General features: G+C 43.2%; 1 pseudogene; it reads right to left on the bottom strand.

The window, feature by feature from the left end:
- Positions 1–465: 465 nt before the first annotated feature.
- LOC125117005 (nitric oxide synthase-interacting protein-like) lies at positions 466–5,972 on the bottom strand (annotated as a pseudogene).
- Positions 5,973–8,391: the final 2,419 nt, after the last annotated feature.

The raw sequence follows: 8,391 nt of genomic DNA, 5'->3' as shown, positions 1-8,391 counted from the left end.
ACTTACATAATATGTATGTATATAATTCCCTATTTAGTTTACTGGTATTGCTGTCATCAGCATCATAGGTATAAAAAAAAAGTTTTTTTTTTTTCTCTTGGATTTGATGGAACACTGGCCTATCCTGCCTCCTCCCTTGCTCAGTTTCTGATATCATATAATGACTGTAAAATTCCTCACCCAGTCACCCCAAAATGATGATTACAGGGACAAATGAGCCCGCCTACCATGCATTCTTGGGTTATTTGGTGAGGGAGAGCACAAAAGAGGGCTGCGGTCTGAACCAGTATGCTCTGATAAAAGTACTCAGAAGAGAAAGAGTTTTCAAAGTGTTCTTCAAACACAAGACGTTAGAATACTGATGAATTTAACTCCTACCATTGTTATACCTCTATGTGAACAGCCATGACACTTATATTGAAAAAGAAGCACAACAAAGCATGAAATCACCCTCTGTGCAGAATTTCAGCCATTGTAAAAAGTGCCTGAAACAGCCCAGGCCTGAGTGGGAGCACTTGCCAGGATGATGGCCTGTACTGCATCCTGGGAAGAAGAGCCAGAAACCCAGTGTGAGATTTGTGTCCTCTGACCCTGGAGCTGGGTTTACTCCCCTCCCACTTGCATCATTTTCAGACACATGCCTGGGAGACAGGTTCTGTGTGTACTTTTGCCCCAAGCTGTATCTTCCTTTTTGATACAGATTCCTAAATTGCGAACTTTGCTGGGATTGCTGGATAAGAGTCCAAAGCAGTTGTACCAATTTACATGCCCATGGATCCGCATTTCTAAGACTTCAGTTTTCTAACACTAATGCTTGTCTTTTTAGGTGCTGACTTCCGCTGGAGGATGCACTTTGCTGCCAAGGCTGCCTGAGGGCCAGCTCAGATGTGTAGACTTCAGGCCTGGGGCTCTGAGCACAGTGGTCTGAGTGACTCCCATTCCTCCCTGCTGTTTCATAAGCTAAAGCTGCTATGCTGCCTCAGTGGCTGCAGTATCACAGTTCCTTTCTCCTAACCCTCAAGTGTCTCCACCCCATTCACTGTAAACTCAGCACCAAAATAAAAGGTTGCTTTATTTATGTATTTATTTTTCTATTTTTAAAATTATAGTTGATTTACAATGTAGTGCTAGACTCTTTAATGGTGAAGAGTCAACTTCATCTAAATGGGATCTATGTTCACAGGACTGATGGTCATCCCTTTCACACTTCTGGTGTCCCTGTGTCCTGAAACCCTTTATGTCCCTTTACACTGCGCTTTGATCAGAGCACCACAGGGTGACCGTGTTGTTGCTGGAATTCTTTGCTTTGGGTAACAGTAGGTTGCACCTTAATGCCTTCTACTATAATTTATTAAATAGCATAATACTTCAAAATAGAGGATATTAAAACTAATCAGACTATGTAGTATTCAGATCATATTTCAAAAGCAAAGTCTGTGATAGGTGACCATGCTGCCCAGAGTATCCCATCATGATTTGGAGCTGAGGTATTTTTTTTCTAATAGTTGCTTTTCCCTTCAAATGAGATGAAGATTCATAGGTGGTTTAAACACTTTAAAAAAGTGGCTAGTATTTTGCTTTGTTTGTTTCTAATGTAAACTTTCTTCTTGAAGAATACAGTACATACAGCAAGTGCACCAAAAATAAGCTTCCTGATTGATGATGTTTCATGAAGTAAACATATTCGTGGAACAGCAGTCAGTTCAAGTTTACCAGAACTCAAAATCCCCCTCATGTTCTCTTTCAGTCATTATACGCCCCCACTCATTATGTGTTTATTTTTTCTTTAAGAGATGTCACGTATTCTTAAAACCCAACCTCTCCATTGACAGATGAGTTCAGTAAGAGCCAACAAGATGAAATGACTCACCCAAGGTAAGGTCTCACAAAGACTTAGTGAAGAATTGGAGCTGGAACTCTCCACCTGATCCGCTGTCCGTTTTGCTATGATTTACTCCAGCTGTTCTTATTTTCTCTTTTACTGAAATGAGGCAAGAAATGCATTGTGACCATTGCATGATGCATTTTCTCTGTGCACTGTGGAGTGATTGGTCTTCCACCCACGTTGTGTTCCCTTGTCCACCAGCATCTTCCTACTGCTAAACATTTTGCTTTTCACACACGAGGAGCAGACCCTTCTACACATGTGTAAGTTTCAGAACTCTATGAATGAAGGTAGGATTTGAAAAGCAATGTATGAAGTATTTACTACCCAGCACTCTTTTGGGGGAAATAACCAGTTAGTACTCAGTGTATCCGCTATCTGTGCCCTCCCTCCAAGGGAGAGAATAGTAACAACAGTCAGGTTCACACCAGTAATGCAATCCAACACTTAAAAGCTGGTTGGCTTCAACATGTCCTAACTCTCCATATGCAGACTAAAAGCCCTTTCCATGACAATGGCCCCTGAGTGTTCTGACTAACTGAGGTTTCAGAGCAGTGTGGAGCACTGGATAACAGGTGACATGTGGAGTCAGGTAAATCAGTCTTATTCCCAGTTTGCCTATATATGAGCAGTATGGCCCTGGCCAAGTCACCTTGGTTCTCCAAGCTGTCCCTCATTTGTGAAATGGAGAGAATAAAGTTCCTGTAGCATTTGTGATAGTGTATATAAATCATTTAGCACAGTGGCTGGTACCCAAAGAACTCTCAACAGATGGTAACTCACTCCTTCTCTAATCTTAGCTAGAGGTCAGCTTCTCCATTTTAGCATCTATCTCACTGATGACAGCATGATTCGGTCTTGGGTTGACAATAATGGTCCTTCAAAAGCATATGGCAAAGGATCATTTCTCATATTCAGGATAAGGCTTAGCTGACCTTTCGCGTAAAAAAGAAAGATATGTGTGGCTTCTTGAAAAGGTTCTGTGCCCAATTCCAATGTGCCTGTGGTGGGGGTTGGGGGGCGGGGGGGAGATTGTTTCCCTATACATCCGAGTGATTCACTGGACACCAGCTGGATGTCCTACAACTCAACTCAATTCCGACACTGTCTATTATGAGACAGCATCAAATTCCACAATATTTGAAGATTCAGCCCTATAGAATTGCTCTCCTATTCTACCCCATCTCAGATGCCAAGCCCCTTTCCACTCATACTTCTGACTAACTAGCTACTGATCTGAAGTTCTAAGACTTCCTCCTTGGGTTTGATTAATTTGCTAGACTAGAGTGGCTCATAGAGAAACATTTTACATACTAGATCACTGGTTTATTACAAAAGGATATAACTCAGGAAGGTCCAGATGGAAGAGATGCATGGGGCAAAGCTTGGGGAAAGGGTGAGGGGCTTCCTTGCTTTCTCTGAATGTACCACTGTCCCCAAATCTCCATGTGTTTACCCACCCAGAAGCTCTCTGAATCCTGTCTTTTGAGGTTTTTAATGGAAGCTTCATTACATAGGCATGATTGATTAATTGGCTGTTGGTGACTGAACTCAAGCTCTAGCCTCTTGCCTCTCTGCTGAGGTCATGGAGGGTGGGAGTAAAAGTTCCACACCTCTAATCACAAGGTTAGTTCTTTTGGTTACCAACCCTTTCAGCACCCATCTTTAGGGGATTTCCAAAAGTCACCTCATTAACCTAACAAAAGACACCTTTACCACCCTTATCGCTTAGGACATTTCAAGAGTTTTAGGAGATCTGTGCCAGAATTGGGACAAAGACCAAATATATATGTCTTATTATAAATCACAATGTCATACCACCCCTGGAAACATCCTTTTCTCCTTATCTCAGGTATCAGCAGACATCCCATGGAGGGTCTGGACTTCCTCAGCCAATTAAGTTGAGAGCTTTAATTTTACCTTGCTCTCAAGGGTCAAATGGCCCCAACGACATCTGTACAACTCAAGTGAGAGGATAATTACCAGATAAAATAAGAACTACAATAAAGGGAGAAGAAAGGATGGTGCCTAATGTAATCTGGGGAGTGGGAAACCAAAGAGGTGGTTGGGGGAGACTTTTCAGAAAAAAAGATATTAATCTGAGGCTTGAGGATAAGTAAGAGTAAGCCAAGAGAAAGTGGATGAGATGTGTAAGTAAGCAAGGTGAAGAAGGCAGGAAGGAGGAAAAAAGGGAGAGAGAAGGACAGAGAGGAAAAAAAGGAAGAGAGAGGAAAATAGAGAAGAAGAAGCCTTGGGTGGGGGAAGAGAGACAGAGAGAGACAGAGAGACAGAGAGAGAGGGAATGCAAAGTCTCCACCCAGGGCCTTTCTATTGTATCTCTGAGAAAGTAGGAAGGTTTCTCTATTCATAAAAGTCCAGTATCCCAAGGGGACATAAGGGTTTGAAGATTATTGCAAATCTAAAGAACATCAAACCCATTCCTACTAAGGAAGCTAGTCCTGGGCCTGACTCTGTGCCTGAGCTAGAAGAAAGTAAAATTCTTGAGCATCGAGGAGTGTCAAGCAAAGCCTTGACTGTTATGACCAAAAATCTGGTCTAATTTTAATGTATGATATAGAAGACAGATCAGGTTCCCCAGAAATTTGTGGAGCTGACCAATTAACCAGGTTGATCTTTGGTTATCTGTACCAGAGTTACTACCTAAGTAGTGCCCAGGGCTCTGTTTATCTGGTGCCCTGCAGAGCTGGGTCTCAATGAATGATTCCAACATGTCCTCCAGCAAAGCTTCCATCCCCATGAGTCTGTTCTCACTTGTGGGAGAATACGGAGAATCCTTAGCAGCTGACTAAAGTATCCTATACCACCTATCTAGAGAATGAGCTACAGAACATGCATTTCAAGGCTGTCCTAGGGATGCAGAGAGGACTCTTTCTGCAGGGTGGGTGGGGATTTGCCACAAAGGCACTTACTTCAACTCCCAGCCACCAGGACTGAAAATGAGCCTCTTGTTTAAAGACATCTACTCTCTAATGACCATTCATAAGTACACACATATGCAAGTGCACATGCAATGCACTTATATGAAAACACACACACAAACAGCATGGTCCCTGGCACACAAGATGTGCTTGGTTAACAAAATGAATGATTGTGACCACAACTGGTCAGCTTACCAGCTACAAACTGGCTTGGACTTCTCCACCTGCAGCTTCACTCTTTTTTTTTTTTTTTCTTTGGTCTTTCTTTTCTAGAGCCGCACCCGCGGCATATGGAGATTCCCAGGCTAGGGTCCAATTGGAGCTATAACTGCTGGCCTACACCACACAGACACAGCAACATGGAATCCGAGCCACATCTGTGACCTACACCACAGCTCACGGCAATGCTGGATCCTTAACTCACTGAGCGAGGTCAGGGATTGAACCCACAACCTCATGGTTCCTAGTTGGATTCGTTAACCACTGAGCCATGACGGGAACCCCTAGCTTCACTCTTGAGTCCGTTAAGCCCGGGCCACCCAGATGCAGCATGATGGTGTTGTGGTCCATGAGATTCTTTCCATCCATGGGGTCCATTAAGTCTTGCAAATCAGCTTCTCCATGAACTCCAGGGTGGCATGGCCCTTGAGGGCCACAGAATTGCACATGGCATGTGTTGTTCAGTCTACTGTGGGTCACTGTGCATGTGTAGCTCCTGCTATGCGCCATGAGCCCTGCAGAGCCACCAAGCTGTCCAGCCTTGAAGCACACTGGCGTGAGGTCAGATATGTGCAGCAGCTTCCTGGATGTGGGGCAGGGCAGGTCACGATGCACGATGGCCTTTCCAGCTTCATGGACTTGGCCTTGGGGTCAGCAATGAGATCTAGAAGCTGGGCAGTGCTTTGTCCTTGTTCTTGCCTGTGGGGCCAGTGCTGGGCCTGGATTGGGCATCATCTCATCTGGTCCATTCCCTGAGGCAGCCTTGGGCATGAAGGGGTTGAAAGGCTGGCTCACAATGGCCCCCACATTCTCCAGGAAGAGCCCTGCACCTGGTCCTGCACAGCTGCCCACAGCAGCTTCTTCTGCTTCATGATGGGTGCCCCCAGTGCTCCTCATAGACCTTGATCTGTCAGCATTCTCCACCTTCTTTTTAGTTCTTATGTTATATCCACCAATGACCAACAAGACTGCGCATTCTATTGGACCCAGTCATGCTCCATCCCTTTTGGGAGTTGTTCGTGGATGTTTGTCTTGGAAACTTCCAGTTATTGCACGTCAGATATTACCTTCTGGAGAAATAAACAAAGACAATAACAACAGAAAGGGTGTATTTAGATCCTGCACCTGGGAGCCAATATTTTAAACCTTCTAGTTGTGGATACTTCCTTTCAGCAGTGGTTGAACAAAGCCATCCAGTTCTCTGGTTCTTTGAATAACTATCATGTTATTGCCCTCCTGTCTCCTGATCAACCCTGAAGTCCTTTGAAATACCCACAAATGGAATGAAATGTGCATTTTAAGTTATCTTTTTATCCATGGGGTTTACAACTACAGCTGACATCATAATCCTGGCAAGGGGAATTATATCAGAAGGAAAGCAAACAATTTCACTCTCTTCCCCTTCTGTGGGAAAGACTGTTTTTTCATCTGCTGAACTGAGGAGTACAAAGGTCAGGAGCCAATCATTTAAGGCCCTGGAGGGGCAGAGCAGTCTTCACAGATTTTCCTACAGATCATATGAGGCTCAGTGAACTCTTACTTCCTGTCCTGGAATTGAGACAGAGCTGAGTGTAGAGAGAAGTGGAAAGTGCTGATACTGTGTTTGAAAATTGTGAATAGCCATATGGATAAATTTCTATTAAATTTACGCTTTCTCGTTATTACTAGTCAATAGTGTTTATTTTATGCAGAGTGCTTAGAACAGCATCTGGCACAAAATAAAGACTTTTAAGTATTGGCTAGTTTCTAGTTTCCTTCTATATTATACAATTATCTGGTATATACTTCACTCTTTTTAAACATATGATGTTTATAATAACTTTTATTTTGCCTTCCATTTTCTTCTCAAAACCCTTCATGAGGAGGGAAAAAAAAAAGATGCTGGCTCTATGTATTCAAGGAGAAACCTGAGACCCAGGTAGGTATTTGGGGAATTTGGAACATAAAGCAGAAACTAGTTTTCTGACTCTGAAGCTGGCACTTTCCATAAATAAATCCTATCCCAAGGGCTGGAGGGAGAGGGGGCTGGATGGGTCCAATGATTAATTTTCCAATTTTTCTGAGAATGGTATTTTCCTGAACTGAGGAAATAGCATGTTCATAGAAGACCAGGAAATCAACCACTTGGAGGCACAAAGCTCCTTCTCAAAAATGCTACTGCTAATCCTATGTTAATAATGCTGCTGCTGCCAATAATAATAATAATAATAATAATAATAGTAATAATAACAGAAATAATAAGAATAAATCCAATGCATTAGAGCAACAAATCTGAACATAGTCAGCTCCAAAGTCAGAGTCCAGGTGGACTCTGACACACTTATGGCACATGAGGGGGCCACAGTGGATCACATTAGTGATGGAAGCAGTGACAGATGCCCTCTGTGGGTGAGCTACTGATCTACATTTATTTGTGTTTTATACACAAACCCTTATATCAATTATTCCTAGAATACTTCAGGAATCTTAAAAGATATAATCTAGTTTTACAAAACACATTTTTTTGTGGACACCATGGAGGCAATTTGGCTGCCACACATTTAAGATTTACTACGGCTATTACTACTGCTACCATTTCTAACATCAATGATTCCAGTGGTTTGCGTGGATGTAGCACTGTCTGGTTTAAAAGCTCCCTTGGATGACCTCTGACCAGGATTCTGTCTGCACAACAGCATTGTGCATTAGACATCTCTCCTCTTGCAGCTATGGGCACTGAGGCCACTGGGGTTAAGTAAACTGGCTGCACAGTGGATTGGTGAGAAAACATGGACTCTCAGTTTGCTCTTTCCCCCCCGGATCATGAGGACCCAGTGACAGGGAGAGTGGAACACTGTGGCAGCATGCTGGTGTCAGGAGGAGCATGCCACTGCAAGTCTGGAGATGTACATCTTGGCCCTAGATTGACTCCTTTTTGCTGTGGGATTTTAATCAAGTTACTTTGTTCCTGGATTTAAGGTCAGTTCCCTCAAAAGTAAGGTTGGAAAAGGAATCTCTAAGTCTGCACCCTCTTCTTCCCATCTTAGGACTCATAGGCTTGAAAAAATACACACTGAGAATGCTTGGGCATACAAATTCCTTTCTCTAGCCAGTAGATAGCAGAGGTTTAGGAAAATGAAGGAAGAATGGAAAAAAGCCAGAGTCTCTAGTGGATTCATCCCCAGTGACACAATTTCACCAACTTCCAAATCCCCCAGAGGTGTTTCTTAAGGATCCAGATGTTTCTCTGTTGCAGAGAAGCATGGCTGCCAATCAGCAGGTCATGTTTGGTTGGAGTCCACAAGAAACAGTGGTATAGACTTTGGAGAGCATCAAGTCTAAAGCCCAGAAGAGGAACATGAGGCTTAG

Source organism: Phacochoerus africanus, chromosome 15, assembly GCF_016906955.1.
Source record: "Phacochoerus africanus isolate WHEZ1 chromosome 15, ROS_Pafr_v1, whole genome shotgun sequence".
NCBI classification, from domain to species: domain Eukaryota; kingdom Metazoa; phylum Chordata; class Mammalia; order Artiodactyla; family Suidae; genus Phacochoerus; species Phacochoerus africanus.
This window is presented reverse-complemented; position numbering and strand designations above follow the sequence as displayed.